The 22677-nt window shown below is 40.6% G+C and overlaps 1 protein-coding gene across 10 annotated transcripts in view; it reads left to right on the forward strand.

Annotated features, from left to right (window-relative positions):
* The window catches only part of znf438 (zinc finger protein 438), a 272996-nt gene that overhangs the window by 107600 nt on the left and 142719 nt on the right, over positions 1-22677 (forward strand). The window lies entirely within an intron of this gene.

The raw sequence follows: 22677 nt of genomic DNA on the forward strand, positions 1-22677 counted from the left end.
AAAAGATGGAAGGAATTGCATATATTCTGCAGTGACATGGGTTTCCACTAAGTAATAGCTCATGGCACCTTTTAGTCAGCACAGTATAAATGTGGATGTGCTGATCCAGTGTCTTGGAAAGGAGCATTGACTTTTTAACCCGATTGTAGTGCAGACCTCATGGTGAGTCGTGTGTTTTTACAAAAGTAGTATAAAAATATTTTGTTGTAGATATTAAATAAATACATCACTGTGAGCAAAATAGTAGCATTGTTAATATTTTACTGGAGAAGTCAAGTCAAGTCACTTCTTATTGTCATTTCGACCATAACCACTGGGACAGTACGTAGTAAAAACTATGTAAGAACATAGTAAGGACACTAAAAAAAAATGTGGATAATTGAGTAATTAGTGAAGCATTTGCTTGTAATAACACTTGAAACACAACTTTGTTAAACCATAAGAATTTAAATTTCAAACCATGTTGTTAGTGGTAGTCCTTCAGATTGGAAGAAGACACGCTGTTGTGCAGCTCATCTGTGGACGCGGAGGTGGCTCTGCAGTCCCAGTCTGGAAGTGCAGAGTCTCGCACAATGGGAGCACTGGAAGTCTGTTGTTGTAATAATTGTGGCTGCTGTTCTGTGACGCCGCTCACGGTGTTCCATCAGTTTTTGGCAGTGCCTGTCTTCAATGCACAGGGTTCAGTAGCGGGTTCTATCAGCAGCTGCAGCTTTGAGTTCCCTTGGCTGGATGTCACAGTAGCGCAGGGTTTCCTTCACAGTGTCTTTGTAGTGCTTGCATGGGTGACCTTCAGGTCTCTTTCCGGTCTCCAGTTCACCATAGAGCAGCTGACGAAGCATATGGTGTCACCCATTCTGATGGCGTGTCCCACCCACTGCATCTGGGCTCTGATGATCAGGGACTCAATGCTGGTGGACTGCGCACGATCCAAGACCTCCAGATTGGAAACATGGTCTTGCCAATGAATGCCAAGGATGGAGCGGAGGGAGCACATGTGAAACTTCTCCAGTTGTTTGATGTGTCGTTGGTACAGAGTCCAGGTCTCACGTCCATATAGGAGAGAAGGGATGACCACAGCTCTGTAGACCTTCAGCTTTGTGGAGATGCGGATGTTGTGTTGATTGAGCACTCTGGGACAGAGCCTGGAGTCAATTTCTTTGTTCAAAGGCCCATCACTCGAGATGATGCTTTCCAAGTATTTGAAGCTGTTTACATTTGTCAGCTGGGTGTCGTCAACAGTGATTTTTGTTTCTATGGGGTTGGTGTTTGGTACAGGCTGGTGAAGTACTTCAGTCTTGTTCAGGCTGATAGTCAGGCCAAAGGGCATAGCAGCATCTGAGAATTTGTTCAGCATCAACTGTAGATCACTGTCCTTGTGCGCCAGGAGCGCACAGTCGTCAGCAAAAAGGGTTTCTTGAATGACTATGTGGAGGCACTTTATCTGTGCGTTCAAACGGCGAAGGTCAAAGAGAGAGCCATCCAATCGGTACCTGATGTACACTCCCTCCTTCAAACCTTGGACAGCACGTGACAGCATGCTAGTGAAGAACAGATTAAACAGGACTGGGGCTAGTACACAGCCTTGCTTTACCTCATTGGAAATGGCAGATGCAGCTGACGTATCACTACTGTGAAGGGCCTGTCTTGTCATTCCGTCATGGAGCAGCTGAATCATCTTTACAAGTTTCTTCGGGCATCCTTAATGTCTCAGGATTTAACAATTGTAAAAGTAGCAAGATGAGCCAGGTAAAAGAAAACAACAATTCTGAGCACTTCATAATTTAGGCATATTTTGCACAGCGTATGGGAGTATTTTAGATTGGGTTTTGCAACTTAGGGTATCCCGGACCTTCACACACAAATCATACACTTCTTTCTCTGTATGACTTGCAGTATGTAGCAAAGAAAAGGCCTCATTATTCAACATGGTGCTGAGGAAATGGGGAATGATGATAAAACAAACACATGAAACGCTGGAAACATTAAATGGTCACGCAGAACTTCATTAGTTTGGGGAAGAGGGATGCTGCAACTCGTGAAGTGTAAAATCTGTGTAACTGGAAGTGAAAGATGCTGCTTGTCTCCTGGGTGCCAAGAAGACTGTTCCTTGAGGGGTGAGTAGGTTTTATAAGCATCAACTAAATGTCTTTTGCCAATCATTTTAAGTAAGCCATCTGGTGGAAGTTCTCCAGTTTTAGTGCAACAGTGTTCAGTTGCCAGTCAACATCTAGCTATTGGTTAATGAGAGATTGCAGAGCCACCCTCCTTTGAAATCATGGATCACAGATCTCTGCCATTCTGCTTCCAGTTGTCTTTACACTGATTTAACTTATTTCCTTCCCCATTTTCCCAATGTTTACAGAATTTGTACTGCTCAGATTTGGTGTCAGCCCACTCAAAAAGTTCCATCATGCTGTGTTAAAGTTGACTTTGAGAAATATAGGTGGGTATGATTTGGTTTGGTCTTAGAGATTAAAGCTTCTATCCTAGCAGGGTCACTGTGATATTTGACTCTCTCCTTGTCAGTACCCTTTTAAGTTATATGGAGGAAGGAGATTGCACAGTGATAGATTGTCACATGACAGCACTTCCCCAAGGTCCTCTGTGGCATCATGTTTCAGGTACTTATTTACATAGTTAAGCATTGTGAGAGTATCTGCTTCCCCTATCTTCTCTGGCTGTGTATACCAGACTCTAGCCACCCTTTGCGTGGGAAAACCTTTCCTCATATGTGCTCTAAATCTCCTATACCCTTATATTCAACGTAATCCTTTGGTCATTAACACTTGTGTTCTGGGAGAAGTTTCTTACTATCCACCCAATCTATGCACTTCACCTGTGTCTTCCCTGTTTTTACTGCTACCACAGAAATTAATTTGTCCAGTCTCTTCCCATAGCTGAAGTGCTCCATAAAAGGATCCGGGATATCCATAAATTATACAAGAAACCATGAGCTCTATATTTAGCTTCCCCTTTCAGCTATGAGTGGAAGCCATGACTCATCAAGCATCCAAATGAATGTACACATTTAAGAATCACTAATTTCATCTATGGGTGGCACCTGTGCTACAGACAAACCAGAAGGTCTCAACATTCCTGCATCTCCAAACTTGGCTCACTGTGATGACCTTACAACAGTCTTCATCTTTTGTTAACCAAAGAAGGAAAGGGTCTCTCCCTTCAGAATAATGCACTGATGGACTTTAAAGGGGTGGGGGTGGGGAGAAAACAGAGAATGTTATGTGTTTATTAATATGAGAAATATCTTTTCAAATATCATTACCTTTTGTTTCGGAAGCTGCTGGCCACCAAAAAGGCAACCTTGTGTTGCTTTTGACTTTTACAACTGACTTGACTTCTGGTTCTCTGCTGAACAAGGCATAAGCTATTCATCACCCACAATCTAATAGTATTGAAGGAAGGTTTTTGTAAATGGAGAATTTATTATAGTATCCTGTGATATAAAAAATGTAATTCGAAGGTGTTGGTAGTTGTGAATAATATCAACAATCTGTGATTCTGCTAGTTGGGCACCACCTAAGTCTCTTGGCACATGTTCACGTTTCAAGTTCACATTCCAAGTTCAAGTTTATTGCCATTCAAACAAACACATATATGCCATCAATTGAAACAACGTTCCTCCGGATCAAGTTGTACAACACTGTACATATAACTCATACACACAACACGCAATTAGTGGTAACATTACCACTAATAAATCAACAACTAATAAAGAGCATTTGTGACACAAGGTTAAAAAGTAAATAGTGTCATGCATGATGAGACCATGGTGGTGGTAGGGATTTCAGAAGAACCTGTTTCCCATCTTAATGGTTCTTGTCCTAATGCTATGGGACTTCCTGCCTGATGGTGGGGGTTCAAAAAGATTGTTGGAGAGATGGGAGGGATCATAGATATTGCTAAGTATCCTAGGTATGCAGGGCTCCTGATAAATATCTCTGATGATTGGAAGAGAGACCCCGATGATCCTCTCAGTAGTCCTCAAAATCCTTTGTGTGATCTTGCGGTCAGATGTGTTGTAATTCCCGTACCAGACGGTGATGCAGCTGTTCAGGGCATTCTTGATGGTGCTCCAGCAAATATTTGTTGGAATGGGGTGTGGAGCCTCATTCGCCTCAGTCTCCTCAGGAAGTGGAGAACACTCCTGTGCTTTTCAGTTCTTGATGCAATTCTCTATGTAGGCAGCCACAAATTGGCATGTTGGATTATTGGAGTTTTACTGTGTAGGGTGCGCTTACTTTACCTGCCCTGTCATTTAACTTCTAATTGAAACTGTGCAGCATTTCCGTGGAAAGAATATGTGCAAGATGTTGAAGATTTTTAAAATGCAATGATAAAAACAATGTAACTGAAAATGTTTCTTAAAATATAAGGTGCTTTCTAATGTCCACTCTTTCTCTATTAAAATCAGAAACTGCAAGCAAAAGTGGAAAATGTTGGAAACTCTCAGCTGGTCAGCAGGTGTTTGCAAAGAGAAATGTTGTGCAAGGGGAATTTGGGGTGTAAGTTCATAAAAATGTCAAGACAGGTGGAAAAGGGTAGTGAGAATTGCTTTCATAGACAGCGTGTTGAGTATAAAGGTAGTGAGGTCATTCAGCAGTTAAGACGTTGTTCAGATCACTCTTGGAATACTATAAGGAGTTCTGGTCACCAGACTAGAAAGGATGTGGTAGTGTGAGAAAGAGTGCAGAAGATGTTCACTAGGATGTTGCTTGGATTGGAGGCCGTTAGATACAAACAAAAGACCAGATACAGTGGGATTGCTCTCACTGGAGTACAGGAGGGTGAAGGGTGATCTTGCTGTGGCTTATAAAAATTATGAGGGGCATGAACAGAGTAGGTAGTCATAGTATCCTTTTCCAAGGAGAAGGCCTATGCTTAAGGTGAGAGGTGAAATATTTAATGGATAAACACAAGATATTCTGCAGAGCTGGAAGTCTTGGGTAATGCACAAAAAAATGCTGGTGGAACTCAGCAAGTCAGGGAGCTATGGAGGGGAAAAACAGTTGTTTTGGGCCTGAACCCTTCAACAGGACTGGAAAGGAAGGGAGCAAAGCCAGAATGAGGAGAAGGGTGTGGGAGGGGAAGGAGTACGAGCTGGCAGGTGGTGGGCCTCATTATGGGAGTAGAGAAGACCACGGACAAACATTGAGAATGGAATGTTGAATGATCATGAAAAGCATGATCATTTGGAGATCCCCCCTCTTGGGCAGATGGAACAAAGCTGCTGGCAAAATCTGTCCCCCAGTCTGCATTGGGTTTCACTGATATAGAGGAGGCTGGATCGGGGCGCCAGATACAATAGATGACACCGACAGACTTGCAGATGAAGCGTCACCTCACCTGGAAGGACTGTTTCGAGCTCTGACTGGTAGAGTTCCTCCAGCATTTTGTGTATGTTGCTTAATATCTAAAGATAGGTGGGGCAGGATTTTCCACATAGAGTGCTTGGTATGGCAAAGAGTGATAGAGGCATGTATAATCTCATTTAAACAGCATCAGGGCAGGTATATGGATAAGAAAAGAATAAAGGGACATGGGGCAATTGCAAGAAAAAAGAATTTGCATAGATAGGCAACTTGATTGTCATGGACCAATTGTTTGTGTTGTATGATTCTGATTGAGCTGTAGAGATCCTTCATCTGTTTCTCTTTCCATAGATGCTGACTGGCTTGTGTATTTTTGTTCTGTTTTTTCACGTTCTGTGCTTTTGTGTTACAGCAGCAGTTTTCCTCCTTCTAAAGAACACTAATGTGTTGGTTAGTTTATTTTAACAGTTAAGCCAGCTTCTTCACCATTGTTATGTAATTTACCTCAACTATATTTAAAAATTCTGAAAACTGCCTTAGAGGTAGTTAAACCACATTGTTTATCTTCTTTGGATCATTGACTTGGTTTTCTGAATTGGTTGTGCTATGGTATAGTCCTTGTTATATTGGAGGGGGCTTTAATTGGTTGTTATTGGGCCATTCTCGCATGTTGGTTATCGTTGGACAATGCCTTTTCGGCAGAGAAGAGTAATGAGTTTGGGGGAAAAAAATTTAGTGGAGGAGGAATTAAATATGGTTTTGGGGATCTAAGCTAATGAAACACGTATGAAATCCGCTATGGTGAGTCTGAAAACAAGACTGATATCTTCCAATAATCACTGTTAGGAGAGCTACCAAGGAAAGAGAAGATAGGGATGTCTACAACAGCATGTTAGAGTTCTAGAAGGCTGTTCAACTCATTTTGTAATCATTGATTTCCTTGGACCTAAAGCTTAGGAATTGGACTGCAATGTTTTAAATTAATTAAACTTTGCACAGCATAAATGTAAGGAGACTGGAACAATGCCACTGTGTGGTAAGCACGCAGAATGTTTATGCAGTGAGGCTGGACAACTGCCAGCACCACAAGACATATTTATCCATTTCAGGCAAGCACGAGGGGCAAGTTTTAACTGATTTTATTTATTCCAGTAAGTTTGCAATTTGTGCTAGTTTTTCCAATCTTAGCTGGGTAATCTGTCATCTCTAATGGTAGTGAACAATATGCAGTAATCTATTGATGGAGATGTTATTAACAAAGTGTGATTAGTAAGAAAGTACAGCTATGCAGAATGTGTGCAAGGGGTATTTTTTAAATATCTAACAATGCAAATTCCCTCAGTGTTAAACATGGCAAAATGAAAGATGACTATTAATTGAAGTGGCCTGTGACAAGTTTGGACCAGGAGGTGCAAACATTTGGTTTCAAATCTATTTCTATTCTTTCCATGTGCCAATATGATTCCTCTTTGTTGGAGTAGTTGTACTTCAGCATTCCACTTGGATAGCAAGGTGACACCTATAGTTTTTCTTGAGTCTGCACATAATAATTTGTCAAATTACAAGTATACAAGAAGCCTGACAGGAAACGAAGGTCTCTGTTGGTCACACTATAACAATGTACTAGGGCTCCTAATGTTTCCTGTTACTGGCACATGTGTAATCTCCTGCGAAAGGTATACAAAACCATCAGTTTGGGAAGGGCAAAAAAATTAAATAATTTCTAGCGGAAACAAAATGACAGGGAGTGTGTACAAACATAGGATTTATAATGTGAATGGAGATTATAAACATTAGAAAAATTTGTTTCTGTATTTACTTGATGGGATGGTAGAGACAAGGGGTTTTGTTCCATTTGTGGAATTAATATGATTTTAAGGGACTCCATAACTTCGAGATGCATCTTTGCTCCTGAAAAGCAATTGGATTTGAAAAGAAATTTGGCATGATTCCAAGGGTATGACAGCTTTAATACCATCACCATGGTATTGTAGGGAAATGTAATGGGTGACATGTCACATGTTGTTCATAGTAGAAACTATTTTACATAATTCACAAACACCGTCACTGAGTTCTGTTCAGTTTGTGATGTAATGATTTTACTGTAAGGTAACTGCTTTTGGTTTGTTCATAATGGAAGTAAAAGGTTGCATTTTTTGTTAGATGACTCTTGCATGTTTTATTCACAAAATCCTGCAGTATAATTGGGATATGGCAGCATGCATGAAAAGGCGGAGTTTTGGCTTCATTGGTAGGCTGGTTTGTGGCCTGGTGCTAAAGGAGAGATATCTGTTTCCTTTGACTACTTACTTATCTCCTTAGAAAATAACCAGTAATGCATGTTGTAATCACTCTTTAAGATTGTTACGCTGTGACCCCTGGATCTGGGAGCAAAGAGAGGAAACGCAAGAGTTGTTTGAGTGATTGGAACGGGTCCTCACATTACTAACCAATGGAATTAATTTTCCAGCATTGAGGGAGAGGCTGAGAGCTTAGAGCAAACTTGTAATTTGGGATTGATAAACATGAAAATTATAGCTGAACACAGGGAGGTGGTTCATCAACTTTGTCCTTGACTGGACAACTGCTTTAAGATGGAAAATGCTCATACTTGGCAAATAACCAACCTTTAAATATTTCATCAAGATTGAGATGGTGTCTTCAGATCTTGGAAGGAACCAGGGTAAAGCTTCACAGCAAGTAAATTTTGGAAAATGTTTTTCATTAGATCACAGAATAAACCAGCTGAGTAAATATCAGATTCTGTTACTTTCTATATTGTTCCTTCTCTGGTTTGCTGGAATTGTAAGTAAGCATGTGGCTATTTTACTAGCATTTGCTTTTAATTAGTGAAACAGCACTGTTGTGACCAGCACATCAAACAGTTGGCACCTCTTTGTCTCTCTGGTTTATCTGGTCAACAGCACGCTTTCGAAACTATTTTACAGAAATGACAGGGGCGGGTGGAGTGGGAGAGAGAATTTTGAGAAATACTGGAAGTTTTTGTTAATATTCTTTGTATTTCTTTTACAGTTTAAAATAATGCCATTAATCTCCTCAAGTCTGTGCTGGCAATCCCACCAATCTTATTACCCCACTTGTTTCCCCATAGGTGTAAGCTACTGTGTTGCCTGTTAACCTACCAGCCAGGTTATTATGCAAAAATCACTCATTGCATCACAGTGGCTTTCTGCTCAACTGCATGAAAGGAATTAGCTTCACAAAAACGCCTCCACTTATGCAAACACTAGTCAACAAATGTAAGCATTAGGTTAAATTTTATATCCCTGCTGTTTTTTATGGATAATTTTTTCAGATATTAAGGCAAGTTGCAATTTTGTATTTGACCTTAAATGACTAAAAATACGTTCCTAGTAAATTTGATACCAAGTTTAAACACTTAAATTGGAGATATATTAAGCACTTTGCCACTGAAAGGAAAAATATTTTTTTGGAATTCAAAAATAAACAAATGCAAGGACTATAAGTTATTAATACTGGTTTGTGTTCTTTGCTATTATTTCAGCATTTCTTTTCTTGCATGTAACCACACACACTCTGTTTTTACCCATAATTCATTTTGCTGTAATGAAGCATTTGGACTTCAAACCTGGCTATTTTCTTGCATATTATTTTTGAGAAACTAAAATGCAGGTACTAATGGAGCTAAAGACAAAGATTTTCCCATCAAGCTACTAAAAATGCACATTACATGTTCAGTTGTCTGAATGAAATGATCTATATCATTATGTTCAAGAATTCATTGAAACGATTCTATTAGCCGATCAAGATCAGAAACATCTGCAAAGTTTTAAAAAATATTATTTTCAACGATTTAGCATGCTTTGCCTTTATTGGTTAATTAATTAGGAATGCTGTTTCTATACCTCATTTAATTTTATAGCCATTTGGCTTGATTTTTCATACATTCTCTACCTTTTGCTGCTTATTGGCAGTAATTATCAGTATGATAGCCACATGACAGGAAGTATATCCAGACATACCTTTTATTAATGGCATGATTTGCTTTCAGTGATATGCCTGGTGGAAGCTTTCTTATTTTTGGAAATAGCTCTTATATTTTCCCAGACATTATTATGTCAAGTACTTGAAGCTGGGAAAGAAATATTGAAAGCAATTAAAAAATGAAGTAAAATGTGTTGGCATATTGCAATCAGTTTCATCCTGTCAAAATATTTTTACTGCGAGATTAATCGTTGAGCCAACACATTTTTTGTTCATCTGCCAATTTCAACTTTAAAAAAACAATTGCTTTTGCCTGAAACATTGCAACTGCAGATGTATACTGCTACTCTCATTTATTTTGAAACAAGAATTCATAATTTAAAGTTGTCTCAAATATTTCCTTTTCTGTGATTAATTTGTAATTTTAATTTTGAGTCATTTGCTTAAAGGAAGGAACAATAGAGAACAAGAGGAGGGAAAAAAAGCTTATGAGCCTAGCTTATTTTTTTTAAATATCCTTGAGTGAGAAACTGACAAACCTTCATCATGTCTAACTTCCCAGGGAGAAATGACAAGGTAGTGTGATAGCCATGTTTGGTCAGATTGCATCAAGTTTTCTCAATGATATTTGTCTGTATTGGAGCCCTTGCTAATCAGTTGTCAAGATTCCAATCAATGAAAGTTACTGAGGCCTTAATGGCCAGTTAAAAATGTAGGCGATTTTCCATGTCCTCTTAACACAGCCCAAGCCCAAATTTAACCTTCTGATTGCTTGTAAACATTTTGTTTAATTGTATGGTTATAGGATTTAATGAATAATTTTTTTAAAAAAAGCTTTGAACGTTTAATGATTGTTGCTTACACATTTATTATTTACGGTTTGGTATTGTGTTAATCAAGTAGATTTCTAAGTTTCCTGTTGGTTAATGATTGCACTAGTCAATCCATGAAAATCATTGAGGAAAACTTGTGGAACCTAGCGAATTAATGTGGTGAGTTTCCTTGCTGAAAAATCTCCATAACTATTACCAGAGGGCTCTTTTTGAACGAAGGACTTGGCAGAACAAGGAATTCTACCAACCACCAAAATAGAAGGTGGTAGCTGAATGACATCTCCCATAAATTAATGCCTTTTCAATGTATTACTTTTTCCATGGATCAAATAATTGACATTTCTTTTATATTATCCTCCCCTCCTTTTGTAATGTCAAAAATGTCCCTTATGCTCTGCGTCTTTCTCCCCCCACCCCCAATTTCAATTCTTTAAATCTGCTTGCTTTTGTATTAAATCTACTTGTCCATTTACTTTAAAATAAATCAGCACCTAATGTACCTACATTGGATGTCATCTTGAGTGGTGGTAGAGACAGAAACAGATCGGCAGCAAAGTGAGATTTTGGATAAAGCTCCAGAGTTATCAAGCAACACACAGACAGCCACTGCATCATTTATTTATGCAGTGCATCTTACTTGGAATAATGCCATGAGTAATTGTGGAGATGACTTTGATATTTCTTGAGTAATCTGAGGTGCCTCCTGTCGGTTGTCCATGACTCAGAAGCGTGCAGAAGAGTGGGGACGACTGGTGCTTGGCCGATCATGAATTGAATTGACTTTATTTCTTACACCCTTCACATACACAAGGAGTAAAAATCTTTTAAGTTACGTCTCCATCTAAATGTGCAATGTGCAATCATAGTAATTTATAATAAATAGATCAGTCAATGTAATATAGAGTACACTCAAGTCAGTATGAGTTCTTCAGTCTGATGGCCTGGTGGAAGAAACTGTCCTGGAGCCTGTTGGTCCTGGCTTTTATGCTGTAGGACCACTTCCTGGATGGTAGCAGTTGCAATAGATTGTGGTTGGGATGACTTGGGTCACCAATGATCTTACAGGCTTTTTTTAACACACCTGTTGTAAATGCCCTGAATCATGGGAAGTTCACAACTACAAATGTGCTGGGCTATCCACACCACTCTCTACAGAGTCCTGTGTCTAAGGAAGGCACAGTTCCCATACCAGGCAGTGATGCAGCCAGACAGGATGCTCTCAATTGTGTTCCTGTGGAAAGTTCTTAGAATTTGGGGGCCCATACCAAACTTCCTCAACTGTCTGAGGTGAAAGAGGTGCTGTTGTGCCTTTTCACCACACAGCTGGTGTGTACAGACTATGTGAGGTCCTCGGTGATGTGGATGCCGAGAAACTTGAAGCTGCTTACCCTCTCAAACACAGATGCATTGATGTCAATAAGGGTTAGCCCATTTCCATTTCCCCTGTAATCCACAACCACCAGCTCCTTTGTTTTTGTGACATTGAGGGAGAGGTTATTTTCTTGATGCGACTGTGTCAAAGAGATGACTTCTTCCCTGTAGGCCACCTCCTTATTGTTTGAGATAAAGGCCAATCAATGTAGTTTCATCAACAAATTTAATTAGCATGGGTAGCAATACAGTCATGGATATACAGGGAGCTTGGTTCTAGCTTGAGGTCCTGTATAGATAAAGAAGGAGGCATTGTGAATGTCACAATGAGACCTTAACTGAGATACTTAAAGGGATCTTGAAAATTAATCAGTGCCTCTTGGACAACTTGAGATCTAAAATAGAATTAGTGAAAAAGACACAGCACTCCTGAACATGAGCATCATGTGTTAGAGGCAAATATGAGCAGGTCAGCTTGTAACTGAAAGTCAAAAGTTGGGCATAGAACATGACTTGAGGTACAGTGGTGAGAGAAAAAGTAGTATCCATTTTCATTCTCCAAAGTCCATCCTTCCAGGTAACTCTCACACAATGCTGGTGGAACTTAGCAGCTCCAGTGGCATTTGTGGATGGAATTTAAAAAAGTCTGTGGTTTGGGCTGTATTGGAAAGGAAGGGAGAAGAAACCAGGATAAGAAGGTGGGGGAGGAATGGGAAGGTGTACAACCTTGCAGGAGATAGATGAAACCACGTGGTTGAGAACTTAGGTGGGAAGGGGGTGAAGTTAAAAAGCTGGGAGGGGATAGGTGGAAAAGGCAAAGGGCTGAAGGTGAGGGGATGTAATAGGAGAGGTAGGGAACCAGAGAGACATGATGGCAGGTCATGGGGGTAAGGAAAGAAGAGATTGGGTGGAAGGGTACCCAGAATGGCAAATGAAAAAGTGAAAAGGGTGGGGTAGAAGAAGGCTATAATCACCAGGTGATTCTGCCTTTTGTGGTGGAGGGAACCAAGGTGCTTGACAAAGTGGTTCCCTAAACTGCGTATGGTTTCACCAATGTAGAGGATGTCACACTAGGGGAAAAAATAGATGACCCTGAGAGACTTGTAGGTAAGGTGTAGCCTCACCTGGAAGGACGGTTTGGGGCCCTGAATGGTGGTGAGGAAGGAAGTTATGGGCACTTGCAGCACATATCCCATTTGCAGGGATTAGTGGCAGGGTCAGATCGTGGTGAGGAACAAGAGAGTCACATAGAGAGTGACCCCAATGGAAAGCTGGGGAGGGGCACAGGAGGGAAGGGGAAAGGTGTACTTGGAGGTTGGATCCCATAGGAGATGGCAGAAGTTGCAGAAAATGATATACTGGATATGGAAGTTCATAGGTAAGGGGAATCCTGATTCTGTTACAATGGTTTGGGAATGGGGTGAGGGCAGATGTGCGGAAAATGGAGGCAATGTGGATGAGGGCAATAATGATGGTGGTGGGAGGGAAGCCCTTTTTTGTTGAAACAAAACAGTCTTAATTGTTGTAGAAAGGCAGCTTCATGCTGAGAATAGTTGCAGTGGAGAGAAGGGTTAGCATTTTTATAAGTGACAAGCTGGGAAGAGATACGGTCAAGTTAACTGAGAGTTGGTGGGTTTGTAAAGATATCTGCAGATAGTCTGTCACCAGTGATGGAGACACAGATATCAAGAAAAGGAGTGAGGTGTTACAGATGAACCAAGTAAATTCGAGGACGGGGGGAAGTCTGAGGCAAACTTGAAAAAATTGACAAGCTTACCATGGATGCAAGAAGCAGCGACAGTGTAACTGATAAAGAGTAGGCTTGGAAAATGGATTGCTCCATGTAGCCAATTACAAGCCAGGGCCCATGCGAGTGCCCGTAGCAACACCTTTAGTTTGGAACAAGTGTGAGGAACTTGTTGAAGGTAACCAGTTCTGCTGGACATGTATGAGTAAAATGGAACTCTCCACTCCTTTCTGCTCTGTTGTCCAGACAGGAGTGCAGAGCCTTGAGGCCTTTCTGATGGGGATGGAACTGTACAACTCATAGTTATTTACCAGTAACTCATAGTACCCTCCAATCTGATGGAATAAATGTTGACTTGTCTGACTTTTTTCCTATCTACTCCTTCCTCTCCTTAAGACCATAAGATGTAGAAGCAGAAGCAGGCCATTCGGCCCATTGAGTCTGCTTCACCAGTCAATCATGGCTGATCCATTTCTTCCAGTTATCTCCACTCCCCTGTCTTCACCCCATACTATTTGATGCCCTGGCTAATCAAGGACTTTTCTATCTCTGCCTTAGATGCACCCAATGACTTGGCCTCCACAGCTGCTCGTGGCAACAAATTCCACAGATTTACCACCCTCTGACTAAAGTATTTTCTCCGCATCTCTGTTCTAAATGGACGTCCTTCAATCCTGAAGTTGTGCCCTCTTGTCCTAGACTCCTCTACCGTGGGAAATAACTTTGCCATATCTAATCTGTTCAGGCATTTTAACATTCGGAATGTTTCTATGAGATCCCCCCTCATTCTCCTGACCTCCAGGGAATACAGCCCAGGAGCTGCCAGACGTTCCTCATATGGTAACCGTTTCAATCCTGGAATCATTCTAGTGAATCTTCTCTGAACCCTCTCCAATGTCAGTATCTCCTTTCTAAAATCAGGAGCCCAGAACTGCACACAGTACTCCAAGTGTGGTCTCATGAGTGCCTTTTAGAGCCTCAACATCACATCCCTGCTCTCATATTCTATACCTCTAGAAATGAATGCCAACATTGCATTCACCTTCTTCACCACTGACTCAGCCTGAAGGTTAACCTTTAGGGTATCCTGCACAAGAACTTCGAAGTCCTTTTGCTCATCTGCATTTTGAATTCTCTCCCCATCTAAATATTAGTCTTCCCGTTTATTTCAGACATCATAAAAAGCAGCGGTCCCAACGCTGACCCCTGTGGAACTCTGCTGGTAACCGGCAGCCAGCCAGAATAGGAACCCTTTATTCCCACTCTCTTGTTTTCTGCTCATCAGCCAGTGTTCCACCCATGCTAGTAACTCCCCTGTAATTCCATGGGCTCTTACTAAGCAGCCTCGTGCAGCGCCTTGTCAAAGGCCTTCTGAAAATCCAAGTACAGTACATCTACTGCATCTCCTTTGTCTACCCTGCTTGCAATTTCCTCAAAAAATTGCAGTAGGTTAGTCAGGCAGGATTTTCCTGTCAGGAAACCATGCTGGCTTTGGTCTATCTTGTCATGTGCCTCCAGGTACTCCGTCAACTCATCACTAAAAATCAATTCCAACAACTTCCCAACCACTGATGTCAGGCTAACAGGTCTATAGTTTCCTTTCTATTGCCTCCCACCCTTCTTAAATAGCAGAGTAACATTTGCAGTTTTCCAGTCATCCATTACAATGCCAGAAACTATCGATTCTTGAAAGATCATTGTTAATGGCTCTGCAATCTCTCCAGCTACTTCCTTCAGAAACCAAGGGTGCATTCTATCAGGTCCAGGAGATTTATCCACCCTCAGACCATTAAGCTTCCGGAACACCTTCTCAGTCGTAATTTAGATAGCACATACTTCCTTCACTGAAACTCTTGAATGGCCGATATACTGCTGATGTCTTCCACTATGAAGTCTGATGCAAAATACACATTCAGTTCCTCTGCCATTTCTGCATCTCTCATTACAATATCTCCAGCGTCATTTTCTACCGCTCCTATATCTATCCTCAACTCTGTTACCCTTTATATACTTTTAAAAATACTTTAGTATCTTCTTCCCAATCCTCTATTTTCCTACTAGTTTTGGCTTCCTTGTATGCCCTCTCTTTTGCTTTTACTTTTACTTTGGCACTGACTTGTCAGCCATGGTAGTGTCCTTCTTCCATTTGAAAATTTCTTCGTATTTGGAATATATCTGTCTTGCATTTCTTTCATTTTTCGCAGAAGCTCCAGCCGTTGCTGCTCTGCTATCCTTCCTGCTAGTGTTCCTTTCCAATCAATCTTGGCCAGTTCCCCTCTTAAGTCATTGTAATTCCTTTTATTCCACTGAAATACCAACACATTGTAATTTAGTTTCTCCAGTACCGACACATTGGAATTTAGGTTTTCCTTCATCATTCAGGTAACCGTCTCCTCTCTTGCCTTCGTGGCATGCCTGTCACCTCCCTTCCTCAGCTCCTTCCCCTTTATTCCGTGGTTCACTGTCTTCTATTGGATTTGTTCTTCAGCCCTTTACTGCTCCCATCTGTCACCTCTCAGCTTCTTATATGATTCCACTTTCTATCTCACCGATCACCTGCCAGCTTGTACTCTGCCCTCTTTCTTTCCTGTTCTGCTAAAGGGTCTTGGCCAAAACTGTTCACTGCTCATTCCCAACCATAGATGCTGCCTAATCTGTTTCAGTATTTTGTGTATGTTGCTGAAGATTTTCAGCATCTGCAGAAACTCTTGTGTCTGTAGTTGATAACTGGATGACTGCAGTACAAACCTCTACAGAAAACCAATTTTTTCTCCTCAAGCTCATAAATTGCTCAAGATTTTCATTGTGCGATAACCCCAGGAGAATTGTAGAAAGCAGCAGCAAGTAGAACATATAGATTGATCTAGACAAGCAAAAATGATGATTTTATTTTGGACAAATTATTGAGGAAGCAGTTCATCAGAAAGAGTGTAAAAATGAAAGAGGGAATATGCTGTGTGACCTCAAGCTTGATTGACAATTCTTTGAGATTACAGACTCCCTACTTCCTCAACATTACCTGTTCCTCCACCTACCCTTGTGTCGTCTGCAAACTTTTGACATGCTTTTTCAGTCTCCCGTTGTAATTTGTATCTCACATCCTGGCTGTTTTGGGAGGCCTGTACATAACTCCCATCAAGGCCTTTTACCCATGTGGTTTCTGAACTCTACCCACAAGGATTTTACATCTTCTGTTACTATGTCACTTCTTCTTAAGGATTTGATTTCATTTTTATGAACAGTACCACTCTACCACATCTCCCTACCTGCCTATCCTTGGGTGTTAAGCTCCCAAATATTATCCTCTTTCAGCAGCAACTGAGTGATGGCCATATAATACTTGCCAATGTCTAAATGCGCTACAAAGTCATCTACCTTATTCAGTATGCTGCATGCATTCAAATGGAACAACTTCAGTCCTGTTTTCATCACCCTTTTCAATTTTCACTTTTGCCCCTACATTACACTTCAATTCATTCCACTGACTGCAATTTTTCTGTATCACCTGCCTGTCCTTCCTCAGTCTCACAACACACTGCGTCTACTTGTATACCAAGGCACAGTAAGCCCAGGCGTCACTGTAACATAATGGTTAGCACAGCACTATTACAGCTCGAGACGTTGAAGTTCAGAGTTCAATTCAGATGTCATCTGTAAGGAGTCTGCTCATTCTCCCCATGGAATCTCTGGGTCCTCTGGTTTCCTCCCACAGTCCAAAGCTGTAATGGTTAGTAAGTTTATTGCTCACTGCAAATTGTCCTATGATTAATCTAGTGTTACATGAGGGGCTGCTGAACGGTGCAGCTCAAAGTGCCTGTACCACACTGTTTCTGCAAAAAGTACCACAACTGCCCCATCTTCAGCCTTATCACTCCTATTCTGATCCACCTCCCAAATTAGTTTAAACCCTCAGGATCAGGCACAACTCTTTCTTTTTGTACAGACCATCTCTTCCCCAGGAGAGATGCCAATGATCCAGAAATCTGAAGCCCTACCCCTGTACCAATTGCTACCCTTACTGGCACTTGGCATAGGCATCAATCCTGAGATCTTACGAGGTCCTGCTTTTCAGCTTTTTGCCCAGTACCCTATATTGTCTCTTCAGGACCTCCTTCGTTTTCCTACGTATTTCATTGGTACCAATATGTACCAGGACTTCCAGCTGCTCACTCCCCCCATCCCGCTTTAGAATGCTGAGTACCCGACTTAGACATCACTGACACTTGCACCAGGGAAGCAACATATCATCCTGGTGTTTCTTTAACATCCACAGAATTTAATACAGGAAAAGACAAAGTGTCCAAATCGAACTCTAAATCAATGGATTAAGCAAGAGCTAAAACTAAAGATTGTAACTGTACATAGCATTCAAAAGAACATCAACTGAGTGCACAAGTAGAAATAAGCATCTAATAGGTATTACAGTGATAAGACTAGAGGATAATATGGAACAGGTTGTGAAAATTGATGGGTAGTTGACATTTAGGAAGAACAGGAAACAAGTAAATGGTAATGTCTGGCTGTATTAATTAATGATGGTCTCTGCATAGAACAAAGGGAACCTGGATGGAGAAGCATTTAGAAACAGAGAAAACCTACAGCACAATACAGGTCCTTCGGCGCACAAAGTTGTGCCGAACATGTCCCTGTGTTAGAAATTACTCGGCTTACCCATAGCCCTGTATTTTACTGAGCTCCGTTTACCTATCCAAGCATCTCTTAAAAGACCCTATCGTATCTGCCTCCACCACAGTCACCGGCAGTCCATTCCATGCACTCACCACTCTCTGAGTAAAAAAACTTACCCGTGACATCTCCTCTGTACCTACTCACCAGCACCTTAAACCTGTGTCTTCTTGTGACAACCATTTCAGCCCTGGGAAAAAGCCTCTGACTATCCACACAATCAATGCCTCTCATCATCTTATACTCCTCTATCAGGTCATCTCTCATTCTCTGTTGCTTCAAGGAGAAAAGGCCGAGTTCATTTAACCTATTCTTATAAGACATGCTCCCCAAGCCAGGCAACATTCTTGTAAATCTCCTCTGCACCCATTCTATGGCTTCCACATCCTTATTAGTTCTGAGATGAAAAATAATAAAGAAGAATTAACTTGTGGAAACAATTTCCCAACAGTAGCCACAACATAGTTGGAAAGAAGCTTAACAGGAAGGTATGGCAACAATGGTAAAACATTTTAAATAATGTTAGACTGTAAAAAAAAGAGTAAACCTTGTTGTCGAAGAATTTTGGATGCTGTAATTTATTAGAATGGCACAGCATAAAGAGCAGGCTATACGAGATCTGTTCTTGTCAATGATAAAGTATTAATTAATGACTTCATTCTGAAGGTATCCCATGGTAGAATTGATCATAATGTGGATAAAATTTACATTCAATTTGAGGAAGAATGGAGTGAGTCTAAGACTAATATTATAAACAAATGAGGACAACTTTGAGGAAATGCAGAGTGAACAAAGTGAAAAATGTTTAGCAAATAAATAAAAAAAATGGAAGGAAAACCCAGAATGTAACATAAAACTAGACAAGACTAAAAAGAACATGAATTTTATAGATATTTAATAAGGAAAGAAATTGAAAAATGCATAGTTTGGAAGTAGTGATGGTAGATGATTCATAAATGTATTTTGTATTATTAATGGATGATGCAGGTAAAATTCCAGAAATATTTGTAAATCAGCAATTGGAGTGAATGGAAGAACTCAGGAAAATTATAATCACTGATGCTGTGTCACTGAGCATATTGTTGGAGCTCTGGATTAACCTGGCTCTAGTTCTATTCCCACCAGACAGGCAGAGGCTGAGGACTGTAGCACCAGTGGTGAGGACTACTGGTGAGGGGAGGTGGTTAAGCGCTTTTAGGATTGCTTTGAATCAGTGGACATGACAATATTCAAAGATTTATCTTCTCACCAAGACTTTTGTGGTTGAGAACGTACCCATTGATGAACCAGTCTGTTGAGGGCTAGATCTGTAGCATTCAAGACCAATGATCCACAATTGTACAAGAAGTCCAGGAATGATCCATAGAGCTTACTTAAGAGCTCTGAAACAATTCTGATTGAGGTTAGAGATGGAATTGGATGCAAGTCAGCTCTGACAGGGTTTGCAGACCGTTACTTCCTACTAACATTGTGAATGGCTGTGATGCTTCAATCCCAAATGAGCTCAACACTGCTTATACATGCTTTGAAAGGAAGAATAAAACTACACCTGTATAAATCCCTGCAGCATCTGGTGACCCTATGATCTCTGCCTTGGAGGCTGACATCGGAGCATCTTTCAAGAGGATGAACCCATGCAAAGAGATGGGTCCTGATGGTGTACCTGGCAGGGCAGTGAAAACTTGTGCCATCTAACTGGTGGGACAGTTCAAGTACATCTTCAGTCTTTTACTGCTGTAGTTAGAGATTTCTATTTGCTTCAAAAGGGCATCAATCACACAATGCACAAGAAGAACAGGGTATGCTGCCTTTATGACTATCCGCAGTAGCACTGATGAATACCATGATGAAGTGCTTTGAGAGGTTGGTTATGGCTAGAATCAACTCCTGCTTGGGCAAGGAGCTGGGCCAACTGCAGTTTGCCTACTGCTGTAATAGGTCTACAGTACATTGCAATGCATAATAAGAAAAGCTATAAATTGCAACAAGTGTATATATTTAAAAAAAAGTAACTAGGTTGTGGAAAAAGAGAGGAAAAAAGGGAAAAATACTGAGGTAATGTTTATGACTTCATTGTCTTTTCAAAATTATGAAGTGGAGAGAAAGAAGCTGTTCCTAAAACATTGACTGTGTCTCTTTAGGCTCTTACACCTCCCCCTTAATGGTAGCAATGAGAAGAGGGCATTGCCTTTTGATGATGTTCTCCATGCTGGGGAGGTTAATGCTCATGAGGGAGTTGACTGAGTTTACAACTTTCTGCACCTTTTCCTGATCCTGTGCAGTGGACCCTTCTTACCAGACAGTGATGGTCTCCATAGACTTTCTGTAGAAATTTCTGAATGTCTTTGGTGACTTACCAATTCTCAAACTTCTAATGAAATATAGCTCAGCACCACTAGCAGGTTCAGGAACAGTTATTAACCCTCAATCATCTGTCTCTTGAAACGAGAGGATGGATAACCTCACTCAACTTCACTCGCCCAATCACTGAGCTGTTCCCGCAATCTATGGACTTAATTTTAGGGATTCTTCATCTCACGTTCTTGATATTTATTGCTAAAGTATCTATTATTATAGTTTTTTTGTAGTTGTACAGTTTGTCTTGTGTGATTTTTCTAGTGGGTTTCTTTATACTTATTGTGAATGCCTGCAAGAAAATGAATCTCAGGGTTGTATATGGTGACATGTGTGTACTCTGATAATAAATTTACTTTGAACTTTGATTGGTGTGGATTTCTTGCGCTGAAGGTCCTGTTATGCTGAAAGCATGACTCTAAACTGGTTGCTGAAATAGGTGGGTTATTTTACGAGGAAAGATTTAAAAGGGTAGGCTCAAGTTTAGAAGAGTGAGAGGGGACTTGATTGAAACAAATTTAATCATGAACAACCTTGCCAGGGCGCATGGGGATGTTTCTTGTGGGAGAATTTAGAACCAGGGAATCAGATACTCTAAGTGAATTTTAATAATTGCATAAATCAATGATGTACTGTGATGATGTTATTGTAGGTTCAAAACCAGTTATTGTTTCAGGTGAGACATTTACTGCAACTGAAATATTAAAACAACTGTGCAGTTATTTTCTGCAAATAACTTTTTTTTGAGTTATACTGCCTTTCCATCTTGTGCTGTGGTGTCCAGTTACATTGTAAGAATCCTTTGTGATTCTGACAGTAAAAATTGTTTAGAGTTGCTGCTGAAGTGAATATCAGTATCTGTAATGGCTTTCTGTGGGGGTGGTTGTGTAGGAGACAGGAGACTTGTATGAGTAAAAGTGGATTTTGGCAGCGTGAGCATAAACTCCAGTAAACATTAGTTCACAGACCAGCTTTCTGGTTGGGTTGCAAGCAGCTGTTGCCTGAAATGGTGAAATGCAAAGAACTATAAGGGATACCTGGTTCAGCAATTTAGCCCTTAATGAAGTATTAGTTTAACATCTATTGTTGCTAAGGTGGGAGAATCAATGCAGGTATTTGTATTCATTTAAGAAAGGTGAATATTATGAAACCTAGTCTGTTTGGTTTTATGAAAGGTAAATCCATGTTTAATAAATGTGCTTGAATCATTTATGAATGTGACAAGGGAGTTGATGGAAGGGATTCTCTAAATGCCAAATGCTTTTGGGAGTTAAGTACAGTACAAAGTGCAACAAAAGAGGCTGTTGCTTAAATTAAAAGAGCCCATGGTATTAGAGGAAGAGTGTTAGCATGACTTGAAAACCTGGCTGTCATGTAGAAAAAGTTGGAAAAGAACATAAAGCAGTATAGCACAGGAACAGGCCTTTACCCTGTCATGTCCTTGTTGTCTAAACCTACCTTTCTGTCTGCATCCATGTAATGCCTGTTCAGATATCAGTTTAAATGCCTTGTCTACTTCTGCTTCCTTCCCAGGAAGCACATTTCAGGGACCACCGCTCTCTGTGATTTTAAAGAGTACTTTACCGTGGATAACTGGATCATCAAATTTGCAGATGTCACTAAGATTGCGGGTGTATGGAACAGTGAGGAAGGCTATTGTGGCTTGCAGAGCGATCTGCATCAACTGCAAAAATAGGCTGAAAAATGGCAGATGGAATTTAATGCAGACAAGTGTGAGGTTTTGCACTTTGGTAGGACCAACCATAGTAGGCCTTACACAGTGAACAGTAGGGCACTGTGTTAGATCAAAGAGATCTGGGAATACGGGTCCATAATTTGGTGTCACTGGTAGGCAGGATAGTAAAGAAAGCTTTGCATCTTGGCCTGCATAACTCAAAGGTATTGAGTACAGGAGATGTGTTGTTGAGGCCTAATTTTGAGTATTGTGCAGTTTTGGTCACCTACCTACAGGAAGGATGAAAAAAAAAGTTGAAAGAGGGCAGAGAACATTTACAAGGATGTTGTCAAGACTGGAGGACCTGAGTTATAAGGAAGGATTGAATAGATTTGGACTGTATTCCTTAAAATGTAGAAGATTGAGAGGAGATTTAATAGAGGTATGCAAAATTATGAGGGGTATAGATAGGGTAAATGCAAGCAGGCTTTTTTCACTGGATGGGTTGGACTACAGCCACAGCTCATGAGTTAAGGGTGAAAGGTTTATGGGAACATCAGGGTTATGACAGTGTGGAATGAACTGCCAGCACAAGTGTTGTATGCAAGGTCAATTTCAAGAGTAAGAGAAGCTTGCATAGGTACATCGATGGTAGGGGTATCGAGGGCTACGGTCCCAATGCAGGCTGATGGGAGTATGTAGTTTAAGTGGTTT

The sequence above is a fragment of the Hypanus sabinus genome, chromosome 6, assembly GCF_030144855.1.
Source record: "Hypanus sabinus isolate sHypSab1 chromosome 6, sHypSab1.hap1, whole genome shotgun sequence".
Taxonomy (NCBI): domain Eukaryota; kingdom Metazoa; phylum Chordata; class Chondrichthyes; order Myliobatiformes; family Dasyatidae; genus Hypanus; species Hypanus sabinus.